The following is a 17,881-nucleotide window of genomic DNA, read 5'->3' as shown; positions in this document are numbered from 1 at the left end:
TTAGTATCATTTATCATTGTGTTCTAGATTTTTTTCAGTTCTCTCAGATCTATTGTTATTCTCCTATCTTTTAGAAATTTTTAACAAAAGTAGAAGAAATAATCCATCTGAACCACCAGGGAAGCCCCAGCAAACCCTAAGTTTTAGCAATTATATTTTTGCCAGTCTTGTCACATTTATCATTATCCCTCTCACTTTTCCTTTATTTTCTTTCCTTTTTCTTTCCTTCTTTTCTTATGTCTTCCAGGTATTTTAGTGGAAATCCTGGAAATAGTGACCATTTCATATGCATGTTTAATTGATAACACTGTCTTTTTTTTTCCATTCACCACATCTTTATCATACCTAACAAAGTGAATAACAATTCCTGATATTTTCTTTTTTCTTGTTGAACTAGGTAACTTCTAGGTCTCTTTGTTCCTAGTATTATTTAGTTTTGCTTTTTTCCCCCTTATTAATGGACCTTGCTATTTTATTAATTTGTTTACTATTTGAAAAATTCTCCTTTAATATTTACTTCTTACTTCTTTCTCTTTCGATTTATTCCTTGTCTTGTTTCTAGCTTCTTTATTTAAATGCCTAAGATTCTTTTCCTTCCCTTCAGTTCAGTTCAGTTCAGTCACTCAGTCGTGTCCAACTCTTTGCGACCGTATGAATCGCAGCACGCCAGGCCTCCCTGTCCATCACCAACTCCCGGAGTTCACCCAAACTCACGTCCATCGAGTCAGTGATGCCATCCAGCCACCTCATCCTCTGTCGTCCCCTTCTCCTCCTGCCCCCATACCTCCCAGCAACAGAATCTTTTCCAGTGAGTCAACTCTGCATGAAGTGGCCAAAGTACTGGAGTTTCAGGATCAGCATCATTCCCTCCAAAGAAATACCAGGGCTGATCTCCTTCAGAATGGACTGGTTGGATCTCCTTGCAGTCCAAGGGACTCTCAAGAGAATTCTCCAACACCACAGTTCAAAAGCATCAATTCTTCGGTGCTCAACTTTATTCACAGTCCAACTCTCACATCCATACATGACCACTGGAAAAACAATAGCCTCGACTAGACGGACCTTTGTTGGCAAAGTAATGTCTCTGCTTTTCAATATGCTATCTAGGTTGGTCATAACTTTTCTTCCAAGGAGTAAGTGTCTTTTAATTTCATGGCTGCAGTCACCATCTGCAGTGATTTTGGAGCCCAGAAAAATAAAGTCTGACACTGTTTCCACTGTTTCCCCATCTATTTCCCATGAAGTGATGGGACTGAATGCCATGATCTTCGTTTTCTGAATGTTGAGCTTTAAGCCAACTTTTTCACTCTCCACTTTCACTTTCATCAAGGGGCTTTTTAGTTCCTGTTCACTTTCTTTCCCTTGTTTTCAAATATATGAATGTGAGTCTATAATCTCCTAAACTCTAATTTAACTGCTCTCTGTATGTTTCAGTATGATAGCACTCGTGATACTATCAGTCAGTTGTAAAATTTTATCTTTCTCATTAGAATTTCCTCTTTACCCACAAATTATTTTGAAGTGAGTTATTTTTGTATCAAATATTTTGGTTCTTTTCTATTGTTTCTGTTTAATTTTATTTCATTATTATTATGAATTGTAGTAACTTTTGATGACTGTCTTTGAGTCTAATAGGAGAAAAGTTCATGTAACTGTTTTCTGTGTGCTTAAAAAGAATGTATATTGTCTGATTATTAAAAATAATATTAATATATATCTGTTAAGTCAACTTGCTATTTTTATTTCTCAAACCCCCAATACCCAAAATAATTTTCAGTTATTTAATCTGTTTCTGAGCAAGATCTGTTAAAATATACCATAATAACTGTAGGTTTGCATTTCCTACATTATAACACTCTTTTCAGATGTATATATTTTTGAGCCTTTCTTGTTATATTATTACAATTCTAGGGAGTTTTATAACCTCAGGTCAGTTCAGTCATTCAGTCATGTCCTACTCTTTACAACCCATGGACTGCAGCACTCCAGGCTTCCCTGTCCAACACCAATTCCCAGAACTTGCTCAAACTCATGTCCACGGAGTCAGTGATACCATTCAACCATCTCACCCTCTGTCGTCACCGTCGCCTCCTACCTTCAATCTTTCCCAGCATCAAGGTCTTTTTCAATGAGTCTGTTCTTCACATCAGGTGGCCTAAGTATTGGAGTTCCAGCTTCAGTATCAGTCCTTCGAATGAATATTCAGGACTGATTTCCTTTAGGATTGATTGGTTTGATTTCCTTGCTGTCCAAGGGATTCTCAAGAGTCTTCTCCAACACCACATTTCAAAAGCATCAACTCTTTGGCACTCAGCTTTCTTTAGTCCAACTCTCACATCCATACATGACTGCTGGAAAAGCCTTAGCTTTGATTATGTGGAATTTTGTCAGTAAAGTAATGTCTCCAATTTTTAATAAGCTGTCTAGGTAGATCATAGCTTTCCTTCTGAGGAGCAAATAACTTTTATTTTTATTTTTTGCAAATAACTTTTAATTTGATGGCTGCATCTGCAGTGATTTTAGAGCCCAAGAATATGAAGTTTGTCACTGTTTCCATTGTTTCCCCATCTGTCTGCCATGAAGTGATGGGACTGGATACCAGGATCCTCGTTTTTTGAATGTTGAGTTTTAAGCTAGCTATTTCACTCTCCTCTTTCATTTTCATCAACAGGCTCTTTAGATCCTCTTCACTTTCTGCCATATAAGTGTTGTCATCTGCATATCTGAGATTATTGATATTTCTCTCAGAAATCTTGATTCCAACTTGTGCTCCATCCATTCCAGCATTTCCCATATAACCACTCTACTTATAAGTTAAATAAGCAGGGTGACAATATACAGCCTTGACATACTCCTTTCCCAATTTGGAACCAGTCTGTTGTTCCATGTCAGTTTCTAACTGTTGCTTCTTGACCTGCATACAAATTTCTTAGGAGGCAGGTAAGGTGGTATGTTATTTCCATCTCTTGAAGAATTTTCTACAATTTGTTGTGATCCACACAGTCAAAGGCTTTGCCATAGTCAATGAAGCAGAAATAGATGTTTTTCTGGAATTCTCTTGCTTTTACTATGATCCAGTGGATGCTGGCAATTTGATCTTTCGTTCCTCTGCCTTGTCTAAATCCAACCTGAACATCTGGAAGTTCTCAGTTTACGTACTGTTGAAGGCTCTCTTGGAGAATTTTGAGCATTACTTTGCTAGTGTGTGAGATGAGTGCAATTGTGTGGTAGTTTGAACATTCTTTGGCATTGCCTTTCTTTGGGATTAGAATGAAAACTGACTTTTTCCAGTCCTGGGCCACTACCAAGTTTTCCAAATTTGCTAGCATATTGAGTTCAGCACTCTCACAGCATCATCTTTTAGGATTTGAAATAGCTCAACTGGAATTCTATCACCTCCACTAGTTTTGTTCATAGTGATGTTTCCTAAGGCCCATTTGAGTTCACATTCCAGGATGTCTGGCTCTAGGTGACTGATCACACCATCGTGGTTATCTGTATCATTAAGATCTTTTTCGTATAGTTCTTCTGCATATTCTTGCCATCTCTTCTGAATATCTTCGCTTCTGTTAGGTCCATACCATTTCTGTCATTTATTGCACCCATCTTTGCATGAAATGTTCTCTTGGCACCTCTAATTTTCTTGAAGAGATCTCTAGTCTTCTGTTCTATTGTTTTCCTTTATTTCTTCACAGTGCTCACTTAGGAAGGCTTTCTTATCTCTTCTTACTATTCTTTGAAACTCTGCATTCAGATGGATATATCTTTCCTTTTCTCCTTTGCCTTTCACTTCTCTTCTTTTCTCAGTTATTTGTAAGGCCGCCTCAGACAATGATTGTGCCTTTTTGCATTTCTTCTTGGGGATGGTTTTGATCACTGCCTCTTGTACAATGTTACAAACTTCTGTCCATCATTCTTCAGGCACTCTAATTATCAGATCTAATCCCTTGAATCTATTTGTCACTTTCACTGTATAATTGTAAGGGATTTAATTTAGGTCATACCTGAATGGCCTAGTGGTTTTCCCTACTTTCTTCAATTTAAGTCTGAATTTTGCAATAAGGAGTTCATGATTTGAGCCACAGTCAGCACCTGGTCTTTTTTTTCACTAACTGTATCGAGCTTCACCATCTTTGGCTGCAAAGAATATAATCAATCTGATTTCCGTATTGACCATCAGTGGTATTGACCATCACCACTTAGTGATGTCCATGAGTAGAGTCATCTCTTGTGTTGTTTGAAGACAGTTTTTGATATGACCAGTGAGTTCTCTTAGCAAAACTCTGTTAGCCTTTGCCCTGGTTCATTTTGTACTCCAAGGCCAAACTTGCCTGTTCCTCCAGTTATCCCTTGACTTCCTCCTTTTGAATTCCAGTCCCCTATGATGAAAAGGACATCTTTTTTTGGTGTTCTAGAAGGTCTTGTAGGTCATCATAGAACTGTTCAGCTTCAGCTTCTTCAGCATTTGTGGTTGGGGTATAATATATTTAGATTACTGTGATATTGAATGGTTTGCCTTGGAAATGAACAGAAATCATTCTGTTGCTTTTGAGATTGCACCCAAACACTGCAATTCAGGCTCTTTTGTTGATTATGAGGGCTACTCCATTTCTTCTAAGGGATTCTTGCCCACAGTGGTAGATATAATGGTCATCTGAATTAAATTCACCCAGTCCAGCCCATTTTAGTTCATTGATTCCTAAAAATCAATATTCACTCTTGCCATCTCCATTGACCACTTCCAATTTACCTTGATTCATGGACCTACATTCCAGGTTCCTATGCAATATTGTTCTTTACAGCATCAGGCTTTACTTCCATCACCAATCATATCCACAACTGGGGGCTGTTTTTGCTTTGACTCAGCCTCTTCATTCTATCTAGAGCTATTTCTCCACTGATCTCCAGTAGCATATTGGGCACCTACCGACCTGGGAAGTTTTTCTTTCAGTGTTATATCTTTTTGCCTTTTCATAACATTCATGGAGTTCTCAAGGCATGAACACTGAAGTGTTTTGCCATTCCCTTCTCCAGTGGAGCACGTTTTGTCAGAACTCTCCACCATGACCTGTCTATCTTGGGTGACCCTACATGACATAGCTCATAGTTAGACAAGTTAGACAAGGCTGTGATGCAAGTGATCAGTTTGATTAGTTTTCTGTGATTGTGCTTTTCATTCTGTCCGCCCTCTGATGGATAAGGATAAGAGACTTATGGAAGCATCCTGATGGGAGGGACTGGTTGTAGGGGAATCTGGGTCTTGCTTTGATGGGCAGGGTCATGCTCACTAAATCTTTAATCCAATTTTCTGTTGATGTGTGAGACTGTGTTCCCTTCCTCTAGTTGGCCTAGGCCAAACTATGGCAGGAATAACGGTGGTAATGGTGACCTCCTTTAAAAGGGTTTATGCCAGGACTGTTGTATTCAGTGCCCCCAAACACATGGCAGGCCACATGGCATGCCTCTGCCAGAGACTCCTGGACACTGACAGGCAAGTCTGGCTCAGTCTCTTGTGAGGTAACTGCTCCTTTCTCCTGGGTTGGTCTGCACAAGGTTTTGTTTGTGCTCTCCAAGAGTCTGTTTCTCCAGTTCTGTGGACATTCTGTAATCAAATCCCACTGGTCTTCAAATTCCCTGGGGGTTCTCAGTCCCTTTGGCAGATCCCCAGTTTGGGAAATCTGTTGTGGGCCCTAGAACTTTCACAACAGTTCTAGAACTTCTTTTGTATAATTATTCTCCAGTTTGTGGGTTGTCTGATCAGAAGCTCTATGGTGGGGCTCACACACTTCACTCCCCCGGTCTGCTGAGCCAAAGCCCCTGTCCCCTCAGCAGTCCACCACTGACCTGTGCCTCCACAGGAGACACTCAAACAAGCTAAGGCAGGTCTGGCCCAGTCTCTTGTGGGGTCCCTGGTTCCTGGTACACAAAAGGTTTTCTTTGAGCCCTCTGAGCATCTTTGGCAGGTATGGGGCTTGATTCTAAATGCAATTTCGCCTCTCCTACTGTTTTATTGGGGCTTCTCCTTTGCCCTTGGACATGAGGTATCTTTTTGTGTGTGTGTGTGGGATCCATCATTCTCCTGTCAATGGTTGTTCAGCGATTAGTTGTAAATTTGGAGTTCTCACAGGAGAAGATGAGTTCACCTTCTTCTACTCCCCTCTTGTGTTAGTTGATTTAAGATTACTTTTCTTCTTATTCCTCAGTGCTTTTAATTTTATATCCTATATTATCTGTTTTAAATAATGCTGTAATAGCTTCTGTGCTTTGATGAGTACTCACCTGGTAACATTTAGATTTCTTTATTTCCAACATTTCTATATAATTTTGTTTTATATGTGTTTCTCTAAATTGCATACAGCCAAATTTTAAAAATTTAGTCTAAGTGTATATCTCTGAATAGATAGGTTCAACTTATATTTCTGAGATTATTCTGAAATACTTATAACATTTTATATTTTCCACATTTTCCCTTTTTTCCCTTTCCTACTTGTTTTCATAAAGTTGTCCTGTTTTTGTTTTTATTTTTCTCTCTATTGACTTGGAAATTCTTCCATTTTTATTCTTTGAAAGATTAACCCAATAATCTAAATACATATTTAGACATACATTTTTATTAAAACCTAAATTTACTCAACATCTCAATCTTCCTTCTAAATAAGAAAAGAATATTAAAGATCTTCTCATTCCCTCTGATATCCTCTAAAGTTCAGGTAATTATTGTTTCTTTAGTCTCTGTTTTAATGTCAACAGTACTGTTCTTATTGTCACTACTATTTTTTATACAACCAACACTTTCTTACATTAAGATATTTTCCAGATTTACAAGCACACCTAGTATTCTTGCATTACACTTCATCCTTCCCTTCTCTTCTTGCTGAAATTCATCATTCAATAATTCTTCCAATAAGAGTCAATTTCAATACTGAATTTTTTTCATTAACAATTCTTTGCTGAAATAGCAAACTTTCTTGCTCCTCATGTACCTAAAATTTGCTTTCTTTAGACTTCCCTGTTAAATGATCTTTTTGCTGAGTATCAAATTTTATGTTTACATTCATTTTTTCTTAGTGCTGTAAAACAATAACTGCATTGTTTTCTGACCTCTATTGCTATGACTGAGGAGTAGGCTACTGATCTGGTTGATATATCCTGCAGGTAGTCTGAAATCTTCCATATTTCTTTTACACTTTTTACATGTCTTTTTGCATTATGGGAGATTTCTTCTGTTCTGTCTTCCAATTCATAAAGTCCCTCTTTCATTCTTTAAAAGCTATTATTCAACCCGTCCATTGTATTTTTAAGTTTTGTGACTACACTTTATTTCCAAGATTACCAATAAATTCATTTCCATGCTACTTTCATGCTGCTTTCATAAATTCCTAATCTTGTTTTATGGATGATGATTTTGCTTTTCAAGGATTGCTGCTTGGGGCAACGGGGTGGGTTAGGGGTTCGTTGGTTGATTTTGGGGACAGTTTTAAGCTTTAAGGCCTTTTAGATCATTTTGTTAGCTCTCTTTTTATGGTTGTGAATTTTCTTACTTATGGATTCTATTAATGACTTTTTCTGATACCAAGTGTCCTTGTGTTCTTTTTGCTTGAGATTGTATCTTCAGTGCAGAGTTCCTCCTATGTTTGGCTTGCATGTAAGGCAGAGTCAAGCTTGCTTCACCAGTTTTCTGGCCTCAAACCACGTTGCATATTGTGCCCTTGTCTTGGGATTCTCACTTATTCAGGTGGTCGAGTTACAACCATTATATATTATTCAAGCTCAAATTCCAGTCTCACACAGAAACCTGTTTCAACTACCAGATTTTGACAGAAGTAAGTTTCAGATGGGTAAGTAAATGTACTTCCTTTCTCTTTCAACACAGAACACAGACAATATTTGAGAGCAAAGCAAATAATACGTGTTCCCCATAATGAAGAAGAAAACTTCTTCCTCATCATGACAGAGGCATATTGAGCCCTTGCTCTTATAAAGACATTGAAGTCTTCATCCTCTTTCCAGTCCCAATTTCCTGAAAACTATGTACCTTCAGGCTCTGATTACCTTTGTAGCTTCCCTCTCTATCCATAGTGGTTGTCTCAGTTGTCTTTGAAAGTGTTTATTATATATGTGTGTGTATATATATATACACACACATATATATGACAATATTTTATCCGTAGTTCTTAAGCATTTAGAACAGAAGCTGGAGATTTCTGCATGTACGCATTCTGTCATACTGACCCAGAAATTTTGATTCTATTTTTTAAATAAATTATTACTAAACAACAAAAGCTAAAATCCTATGAGCTTAGCAATCAAGACACTTGATATATGGGGTAAGTGAATCATTTTTTTCAATTCTCTCTTTAGGTTTTATATCATTATATGGATGACTGTGATAATAACTGTCATCATAGTGACATCCAATATTTTCAAAGTATGTGGCTTCTTTAAAGCACTTGACATGCACAGTTCCTGGAAGAATAAATATAGTATGTATTATTATCTCCATTTTTCAAATGAGGAAAACTAAATGAATCACTACTGCTGCTGCTGCTGCTGCTGCTAAGTCACTCCAGTCATGTCCGACTCCGTGCGACTCCATAGACGGCAGCCCACTAGGCTCCCCCGTCCCTGGGATTCTCCAGGCAAGAACACTGGAGTGGGTTTCCATTTCCTTCTCCAATGCAGGAAAGTGAAAAGTGAAAGTGAAGTCGCTCAGTCGTGTCCGACTCTAGCGACTCCATGGACTGCAGCCTACCAGGCTCCTCCGTCCATGGGATTTTCTAGGCAAAAGTACTGGAGTGGGGTGACTAGTTAAATGATTAACCCAGGATGGAGTCTTACCTTTCACATATGAAAGCAATATTTAAGGTCAATATTTAAGGACATGTCCCATGTCAAGTGCTCATTTAACTAGATAAATGATTCTCAGACTTTTAGACAAAATGTTTTAATACCTTTAAATGAATTCATTTAAATTGTTGTGAAAATTAAATCCATTTTTTCAGAGTTGAGTGATTACACTCAAACTAACTATGCATGTAAAGGACAAGATTTCTTTTCTTTCCTCCCCTTGACCAGTGACCACATCTCTCTGGCAGCATCAACTAAGAAATTCAAGCACCTATATATCTCAGTGACAAATGGTCACTCGGGTTTCGCAACTGAATCTCCAGATCTAGAGTTGAGCAGATTTTTAATTGCAGATTCACCTTCAATACAAAAACTATGTTATCCTGAACTGACTTTTATGTCTTAATGTACTTTCAGTTCAGTTCAGTTCAGTTCAGTCGCTCAGTCATGTCCGACTCTTTGCGACCCCATGAATCGCAGCACGCCAGTCCTCCCTGTCCATCACCAACTCCTGGAGTTGACTCAGACTCACATCCATCGAGTCAGAGATGCTATCCAGCCATCTCATCCTCTGTCGTCCCCTTCTCCTCCTGCCCCCAATCTCTCCCAGCATCAGAGTCTTTTCCAATGAGTCAACTCTTTGCATGAGATGGCCAAAGTATTGGAGTTTCAGCTTTAGCATCAGTACTTCCAAAGAAATCCCAGGGCTCATCTCCTTCTCAATGGACTGGTTGGATCTCCTTGCAGTCCAAGGGACTCTCAAGAGTCTTCTCCAACACCACACTTCAAAAGCATCGATTCTTCGGCGCTCAGCTTTCTTTACAGTCCAACTCTCACATCCATACATGACCACAGGAAAAACCATAGCCTTGACTAGATGGACCTTTGTTGGCAAAGTAATGTCTCTGCTTTTGAATATGCTATCTAGGTTGGTCATAACTTTCCTTCCAAGGAGTAAGCGTCTTTTAATTTCATGGCTGTAATCACCATCTGCAGTGATTTTGGAGCCCCAAAAATAAAGTCTGACACTGTTTCCACTGTTTCCCCATCTACTTCCCACGAAGTGATGGGACCAGATGCCATGATCTTCGTTTTCTGAATGTTGAGTTTTAAGCCAACTTTTTCACTCTCCTCTTCCACTTTCATCAAGAGGCTTTTTAGTTCCTCTTCACTTTCTGCCATAAGGGTGGTGTCATCTGCATATCTGAGGTTATTGATATTTCTCCCGGCAAACTTGATTCCAGATTGTGCTTCTTCCAGCCCAGCATTTCTCATGATGTACTCTGCATATAAGTTAAATAAGCAGGGTGACAATATACAAATAATGCACTTTAGGAAGTAATAAAGTAATTCTGTATTTTCTAGCCAGAAGGAAGTGTCATGCGAGTGTATGTTCCTCGGTTCTTTGTCTCGTCACAACAAAGATTTGGAGAGACGGACATTAAAGCCCTCGGCGCATCACAGCTCTCGGGTCTTGGACAAACCGTGTTACAGCTCTTAGGCAAATCATTGTTACAGCTCCATTTTAATTAGAAGATAGCAGGAGAATCCAAGACTCAAAGAGAAGGGAGTGGAGGAGTGCGTGGGGAGGGAGAAAGAGAGAAAGAGAGAGAGAGAGAGAGAGAGAGAGCGCGCGCGCGCATGCACGCGCGAGAGAGAGTCCCAGAGAAAGCGCTTTGGCTCCTCCTTTTATATGTTTTCTCTTCCACCTGGGCCTGCCCTATGCAAATTGGGCTTAGCCAGGAGTGCTGTTTGTTCTGTTTGTTCTTCCTGAAGTCTTCACTCTGGTCCTCGGACCTTCCTTGTCTTTTAGCCACCGTCATTTTGGACTCCTTTTCCCTATTCTACCTACCTAATATTCCCCCCTCAAGAGATGGGAGGCCCAATTCTTTGGGAATAGGGGCGTCAAGGTCTTTCTGGCTACTTCCTGCTGAACTGGGGTGGCGAGGGGGTATTGGGCCTCCCCTTCTTGCTAGTCTCAATCCTCAGAGTCCTATAGTGCTGTCCAAGGGTGTGTGATATTTTCCATGGTCAGCTGTAGTTTTATATCTTTGTTGAACTGGCACTGCATGTTGTAGCTGGTTGACCTGGGCAGAGACAAAACAGGTTAGACAATTGACAGTACATGGAATAATCATAGGCATCATCAATATAGCATAACAAGGACTAGTAGGGACATTGGTCAATTTTAAATTCACATGGCCAGGATAGCTCAAGTCCCTCCTTGTTCAGGGATCAGAAGATCTATCTCCTGTCTGTTTTGGAGTACAGTCTCTGTCAAGCTCTGTTGGCTCCTTAGAGCTATCCTGAGAAATCTTATCCCCAGAAACCAGATTTTGGGGGTGTTCATTAGAATGACACACATTGGTAGTCCTGAATAGGTATCTGAGAGCTCCCAGGGGCTCACAGGTGTATTGAGTGTCCTCTTCTGTTTTCTTCCATGGCTTGACTCATGAGTAGTGAATCCAGGAGTCATGTCCTGGTACCTTGACTGCTGTGGGGGTAGAAAGTATTACGGGGTAGGGGCCTTTCCATGTGGGCTGGAGTTGAGCCTTTGGGGACCCATCTTTCCAGACTTTAATTAGGACTTGAGTTCCTGGAGCATATAGTGGTGACTCTTTAGAATCTTTTGGGTCCTGGTTCACACCCCACAAGCGTATATCCTGTTGGAATTGCCCAATGGCTATGGTATAAGACTGGAGGGTCTGAACCTCTGGATCTAGGAAGAGGTCATTGACATAAACAAAAGGTCTCCCATATAGCATCTCATAAGGACTAAGACCAACCTGTTCCTTAGGGGCAATGCGGGTACGGAGGAGAGCCATTGGTAAAGCCTCCTTCCATCCCAGGAAGGTCTCCTGGGTTCTTTTTTATCGCTGATTTTAAGAATTGATTGGCTCTTTCTACTTTTCCTGAAGATTGAGGCCTCCAGGCACAATGGAGATAATAAGTAATGCCCAATGCTTTCGAGACTCCTTGGGTGACCTTAGAAGTAAATGATGTCCCATTGTCACTTTGTAATGACCTGGACAGACTAAATCTTGGAATGATTTCATGGAGCAGTTTTTTAACTACCTCCTCAGCCTTCTCGGTCCGGGTGGGAAAGCCTTCAATCCATCCTGTGAATGTATCTATCATAATTAATAGGTATTTATACCCTTGAGAAACTGGCATCTGGGTGAAGTCCATCTGCCAGTCCTCTCCTGGGTAGGCCCCACGTCGTTGGATGGGCTGGGCCAGCTGGGGTCTTTGAGCTCCTTGAGGGTTCCTTAGGGATGGAAGGAGGCTTTACCAATGGCTCTCCTCCGTACCCGCATTGCCCCTAAGGAACTTGAGGCAAGTGGGACAAGAGGAGACTACCTGTCTTGTAGTTGTTTGGAGGCCTCTTCCTCTGAAGGACCTTTCTAGTACTCTTTGGAGGGCCTTTTCTCCTAAATGAGTAGTGGCATGTAAGGAGTTAACCAACTTCTATTGGAGATTTCCAGGCAGAAAAAGGAGTCCCTCCTTTTGGAACCACCCCATATGATCTTCTTGAAAGCCCTCGCTCTTAGCTTTAAGAATCTCACCTTCAGTATATGAAGGAGTTTCTGGCAAATTAGTCTGTGGAACTAAGGTGGCAATCCCTATTAGGTCATGGTTCTGTAATGCTGCTCTCCTAGCTGCCTGATCAGCTGCTTGGTTCCCTCGTGCCACTTCCGTGTTTCCTTTTTGGTGTCCTTTACAGTGGGAGACTGAAACCTCAGTAGGCAGATGGACCGCCTCCAAGAGTCGAACAATCTGATCACCATATTTGATTGGGGACCCTCACGTGGTCAAGTGGCCCCTTTCTTTCCAAACAGCTGCATATGCATGTAGCACCAGAAAGGCATACTTGGAGTCAGTGTAAATGGCTATTCTTTTTCCTTTTCCCAGCTCTAAAGCTCGAGTCAGGGCTATGAGCTCAGCTAATTGGCCTAAAGTATCTGGTGGCAGAGGCTTAGCCTCTATGGTCTCAAAACTGGAGACTACTGCATACCCTGCTCTTCTTTTTCCATCCAAGACAAAGCTGCTTCCATCAGTGTACCAGATTTCCTCGGGATTGGTCAGAGGATCTTCTGACAATCCCTCTCGGGGTTTTGTCCAGTGGTCCAAGGTTTCTAGACAAGAGTGAAAGGGGAGAGAGCCCTCGGGGGTAGGCAGGAGGGTGGCTGGGTTAAGAACCTCACAAGGGGGTATAGTGAGGCCTGGATTTTCCATCAGCATTACTTGATATCTGAGGATTCTTTGATCAGACATCCATAAGTGGCCTCTCCCATTTAGGAGTTGTTTTACTTGGTGGCTGGTAAAAAATAGTTAGTTTGCCCACAAAGGAGAGTTTTAAAGCATCTTCTATCATGATTGCAATAGCTGAAAGATTTCGAAGGCAGGGGGGCCAACCTCCGGAAGTTGGAACTAGCCTCTTGCATAAGTAAGCTACAGGCTGGGGCTCAGTCCCAACCTTTGGGAGTTAACACTCCCAAGGTTATTCCCTCTCTTTCATGGACATACAGTTGGAATGCTTTTTCTGGGTCTGGCAACCTCAAGGCCGGTGCCTGAGTTAAGGCCTGTAAGTGTAAGCTTTCATATAAGGGCTGGGCAATTAGACCATAGTTGGGTTTCCAGATTCTACAATAACCAGTTAGCCCCAGGAAAGCTCGCAATTGTTTTCGAGTCGTGGGGGAGGGCAACTGGAGAATTCCTTGTACCCGATCAGAGGACAGCCTCCTGGACCCATGTTAATCTGAATTCCCAGGTAAGTGGCCTTTGTCTCGACCATCTGTGCCTTAGCACAGGAGACTTTATATCCCCTTTCTGCCAAGAAGTTTAGAACCTGAATTGCATGTTGTTGGGCACTTTTCTCATCTGGAGAGAAGATTAGTAGGTCATCTACGTATTGTAATATTTTCCCATTAGGTCCCAGGTCTAGATCTAGGAGATCCCGGCTAAGGGCCTGCCCAAACAGGTGGGGGCTATCTCTGAACCCCTGAGGTAATACTGTCCAAGTTATCTGTTGGTGTTTTTCTCCTGGGGCCTCCCACTCAAAGACAAAAAGATATTGGGATTCTTTAGCCAGTGGTATGCAAAAAAATGCATCTTTGAGATCCAAGACTGTAAACCATTTGGCACTGGGTGGGATTTCTCCCAAGATTACATAAGGATTGGGTACTGTGGGATGGAGGGGGACTACAGCTTCATTTATGATCCGGAGATCTTGAACCATTCTCCAGGTTCTGTCTTTTTTCTTTACTGAGAGGATTGGGGTGTTACATGGCGAACTGGTGGGGAACAATAGCCCACAAGCAAGGAATTTATTTATTAAAGGCTGTAGTCCCTCCCAAGCCTCTCTTTTGAGAGGATATTGTTTCCAGTTAGGAAACTGAGTGGGATCTCAGAGGACAATGATGACTGGTTCAGCTCGGTGGGCTCGTCCAGAAATCCCCTTATCCCACACCTGGGGGTTAATTTTGTCTTCCCATAGTTTTTGGTCCCTCTCCATTGAAGGTGTAATGGGTTCTTCAGTAGTAGCCAGGAGCTGTAGAGCTCTAGGGGCTGAAAAACTTCCCATCACAAGGGTGGTCCCCAGTTTAGTGAGTATATCTCTTCCCAATAAGGGGGTAGGACACTCAGGGACCACCAGAAACTGGTGGGAAAATATTTGTCCATCCCAGCAACAAAGAAGTGCTCGGGTGAATCTTTTAGTAGTTGCTTTTCCTGTAGCACCCAAAATGGTACAGGCTTGGGAGGAGAAGGCTCCAGAGTAGGAGATCAAGACAGAGTAGGTAGCCTCTGTGTCAACCAAGAAATTCTCGGACCTACCTGCCATATCCAGTTGCAACCTTGGCTCCAGCCCCGTGATGGTTACCTGTGACAGGCGGGCTGGCTGGAGCGGGCCGCTTCAGTCCTGTTGAACCATCGTGAGGGTAGGCTTGGCGCTTGACCTTGAGGCTCTTGGGTCCCGAGGGCAGAGTGCCGCCCAATGTCCCTGTTGACGGCATTTGTGGCAAGCCGTTCTAGGAGACTTGTCACAGTTTGGACACTCTTTGGCCCAATGCCCTGCCTGTCTACAGATCAGGCATCTGTCTCGTGCTTTGTCCCTCAAGGACTCGGAGTTTGCCATAGGGCTTCTCTGGAGGGCAGCCAGCATCTGGGCATGCCTTGTCTCTTTCTTTCTCTCCTTCTCCTGGGCCTTGGCCTCCTTCTCCTGTTCTCTGTTATAAAAGGTATTGGTGGCTGTCTGGATCCTCTCATCTAAAGAGGCAGCAGGGTCCTGCTGTTGTAGCTGCTGTAACTTAATTCTGGTATCTGATGCACATTGGGACAGGAATTTGTCCTTTGAAATCACCCGTCCCTCGTAGGAGTCTAAGTCCAGGTTGGTAAACTTTTGGAGTGCCTCTTTTAGCCTTTCCAGAAAGGCAATGGGATTTTCATTGGGCTCCTGAGTTATTGCTGAGACTGGGCACAGTCTCACAAGTAATAGGCTTCTTTATGTTTCCATGGGTGGACTTCCTTAGGGGTGAGTCTTTCTGAAGCTTATCCTACCCAGAACTGTTGCAACCTGAGAGCCAGGCGTCCCCGGGTCAGGGTGCAGATCCCCAGGCAGGCTGAGGCGTGACAGCCTCCTAGAGATCGAATCCCCGAGCAGGTCGACGCTTGACAGCCTCCCGAAGATTGGGTCCCTGGGCAGGTCGAGGCATGACGACCTCCTGGGACCCCTGGGACTAGAGGATCCCCGAGCAGGTTGAGGCGTGACAACCTCTTAAAGACCGATCCCTAGGCAAATCAAGGCGTGATGACCTCCTGGGACCCCCCGGACTGGAGTTTGGGCGTCCCCAAGATCTCCAGTGTTACCAATGCTGGGTAGAATTAAGAGATTTGTAACTCATTGCTAGTTTGCCCACCGTGGACAGGAATAGATACGATATAAGTTCATCTTACCCAGAACTGTTGCAACCTGAGAGCCAAGCGTCCCTGGGTCAGGGTGCAGATCCCCAGGCAGACTGAGGTGTGACAGCCTCCTAGAGATCAAATCCCCGGGCAGGTCGAGGCGTGACAGCCTCCCGAGGATTGGGTCCCTGGGCAGGTAGAGGCGTGACGACCTCCTGGGACCCCTGGGACTAAAGGATCCCCAAACAGGTTGAGGCGTGACAACCTTTCGAAGACTGATCCCTAGGCAGGTCAAGGCGTGATGACCTCCTGGGACCCCCCGGACTGGAGTTTGGGCACCCCCAAGATCTCCAGTGTTACCAATATTGGGTAGGATTAGGGGGTTGAATATTATAGAGTATTTCCCTCCCAAGGCCAGCTATTTTCCGGTTGTCTCTCCAGAAGATTGTAGAAACCTTGTGGGTCTGGATGGGGCTCAGGAAAAGAGCATGAAACAGGAGGGAAGCGGGCAGAGCACAACTTTTGAAAGAATTACATAGCACAAGGGTATAATGTAAACCAATTAAAGTCAATTGGGTCCAAGATGACAAGTCAAATTCAAGTAAACCTTAATCCCCAATCTATAAGCCAACAGACACACCCAGAGGTGGCAGGACAGCTCCAAGGCACAAGGTCAAAAGAGGGAGGAGTGGGTGGTTCCCCAATGGCTGGGATGATCCTCTCACTCATTAGCATATGAATTCCATCCCCTCACAAAACCTAGCCAGGCCTAATTCCATGGCAATTCCATGCCCTTGGCAATGGTTCACACCCTGAAGGGTGGCTGCTCTCTGTATCCTAACAAATCTACCTCTTATTGCTTTGCCTCTCAATGAATTTTTGCAATGAGACATCAGAGCTTGAGTTTCATTAGTTTTGGCTGGGCCTGAGTCCTGGGAGAGAGCTGAAGGACAGGAGGAAAAAGCAATGGGAAAAACATGCCAAGGAATCCCCTTCATAGCCTGCTGGAAAATTTGCTAAATATCTGACTGGTGCTCACAGTTTCATTGGTCTGATCTTTGGCACAGAGAAGAGAAAGGACAGAAGAACCCCCACCGGCTTGTGTAACAGATACTGGGGCTCAGCAGATAGCGCCTTTGGGACATGCTGAGGAATAGCCTCTCCAGAGTCCCTCAGTTGTGCCCCTGCTGCCCGCCTGTTTGCGGGAGGTTTGAGGAAACAAGAAACGAGAGATTGTAAAGGTCCCTCCAGCCATAGGAGCGAGGACCTCTTACCTTAACCGGAGGTCTTCTGGAATCTGAGACTGGGCCGTGTGAGCTTTCTGCTGAGTTCTTTTTTCGCTGTCCCGGTTTCCAGCAAGATGGGCCTTCCCCTGAGCTGTGTTTCTTCGCCTTCTGCTTCTAGCACGGAAGCTTTGCTGAATTGGGCTCCTGCTGTGCTTGGCCTCTTCCACGCGGAGGTTGTTTCAGCCAAGTTTGATCCAAGTCACAGCACCATAGATGTCACGCGAGTGTATGTTCCTCGGTTCTTTGTCTCGTCACAACAAAGATTTGGAGCGATGGACATTAAAACCCTCAGTGCATCACAGCTCTTGGGTCTTGGACAAACCGTGTTACAGCTCTTAGGCAAATCAGTGTTACAGCTCCATTTTATTTAGAAGATAGCAGGAGAATCCAAGACTCGAAGAGAAGGGAGTGAAGGAGTGTGTGGGGAGGGAGAAAGAGAGAGAGCGCGCACGCATGCACGCAGGAGAGAGAGTCCCAGAGAAAGCGCTTTGGCTCCTCCTTTTATATGTTTTTTCTTCCACCTGGGCCTGCCCTATGCAAATTGGGCTTAGCCAGGAGTGCTGTTTGTTCTGTTTGTTCTGCCTGAAGTCTTCACTCTGGTCCTCGGACCTTCCTTGTCTTTTAGCCACCGTCATTTTGGACTCCTTTTCCCTATTCTACCTACCTAACAGAAGTAATAAAGTAATTCTGTATTTTCTAGCCAGAGCTGAATCAGTATATTTCCAAACAACTGAATGTAAAACACTGGTAGTCAGCTGTTAAATTCCATGTCCCCTTATTTACTTCTAGTATTTCCTGCAAAAGTAGAGGGAAATGTTGATGACTATTTCAAATTCTCTCAGGAG

The 17,881-nt window shown here is 42.9% G+C and overlaps 1 long non-coding RNA gene across 1 annotated transcript; it reads right to left on the bottom strand.

Moving 5' to 3' along the window:
- Window positions 1-10,897: 10,897 nt before the first annotated feature.
- LOC123329667 lies at window positions 10,898-17,456 on the bottom strand. The gene is made up of 2 exons (XR_006545178.2): window positions 17,025-17,456; window positions 10,898-10,934 (listed from the first exon to the last, which is right to left on the bottom strand). It is a non-coding gene; the product is annotated as an uncharacterized LOC123329667 (long non-coding RNA).
- Window positions 17,457-17,881: the final 425 nt, after the last annotated feature.

The sequence above is a fragment of the Bubalus bubalis genome, chromosome 16 (genome assembly GCF_019923935.1).
Source record: "Bubalus bubalis isolate 160015118507 breed Murrah chromosome 16, NDDB_SH_1, whole genome shotgun sequence".
NCBI classification, from domain to species: domain Eukaryota; kingdom Metazoa; phylum Chordata; class Mammalia; order Artiodactyla; family Bovidae; genus Bubalus; species Bubalus bubalis.
Note: the sequence above shows the minus strand (reverse complement) of the source record. Positions and strands in the feature narration are given on the sequence as shown.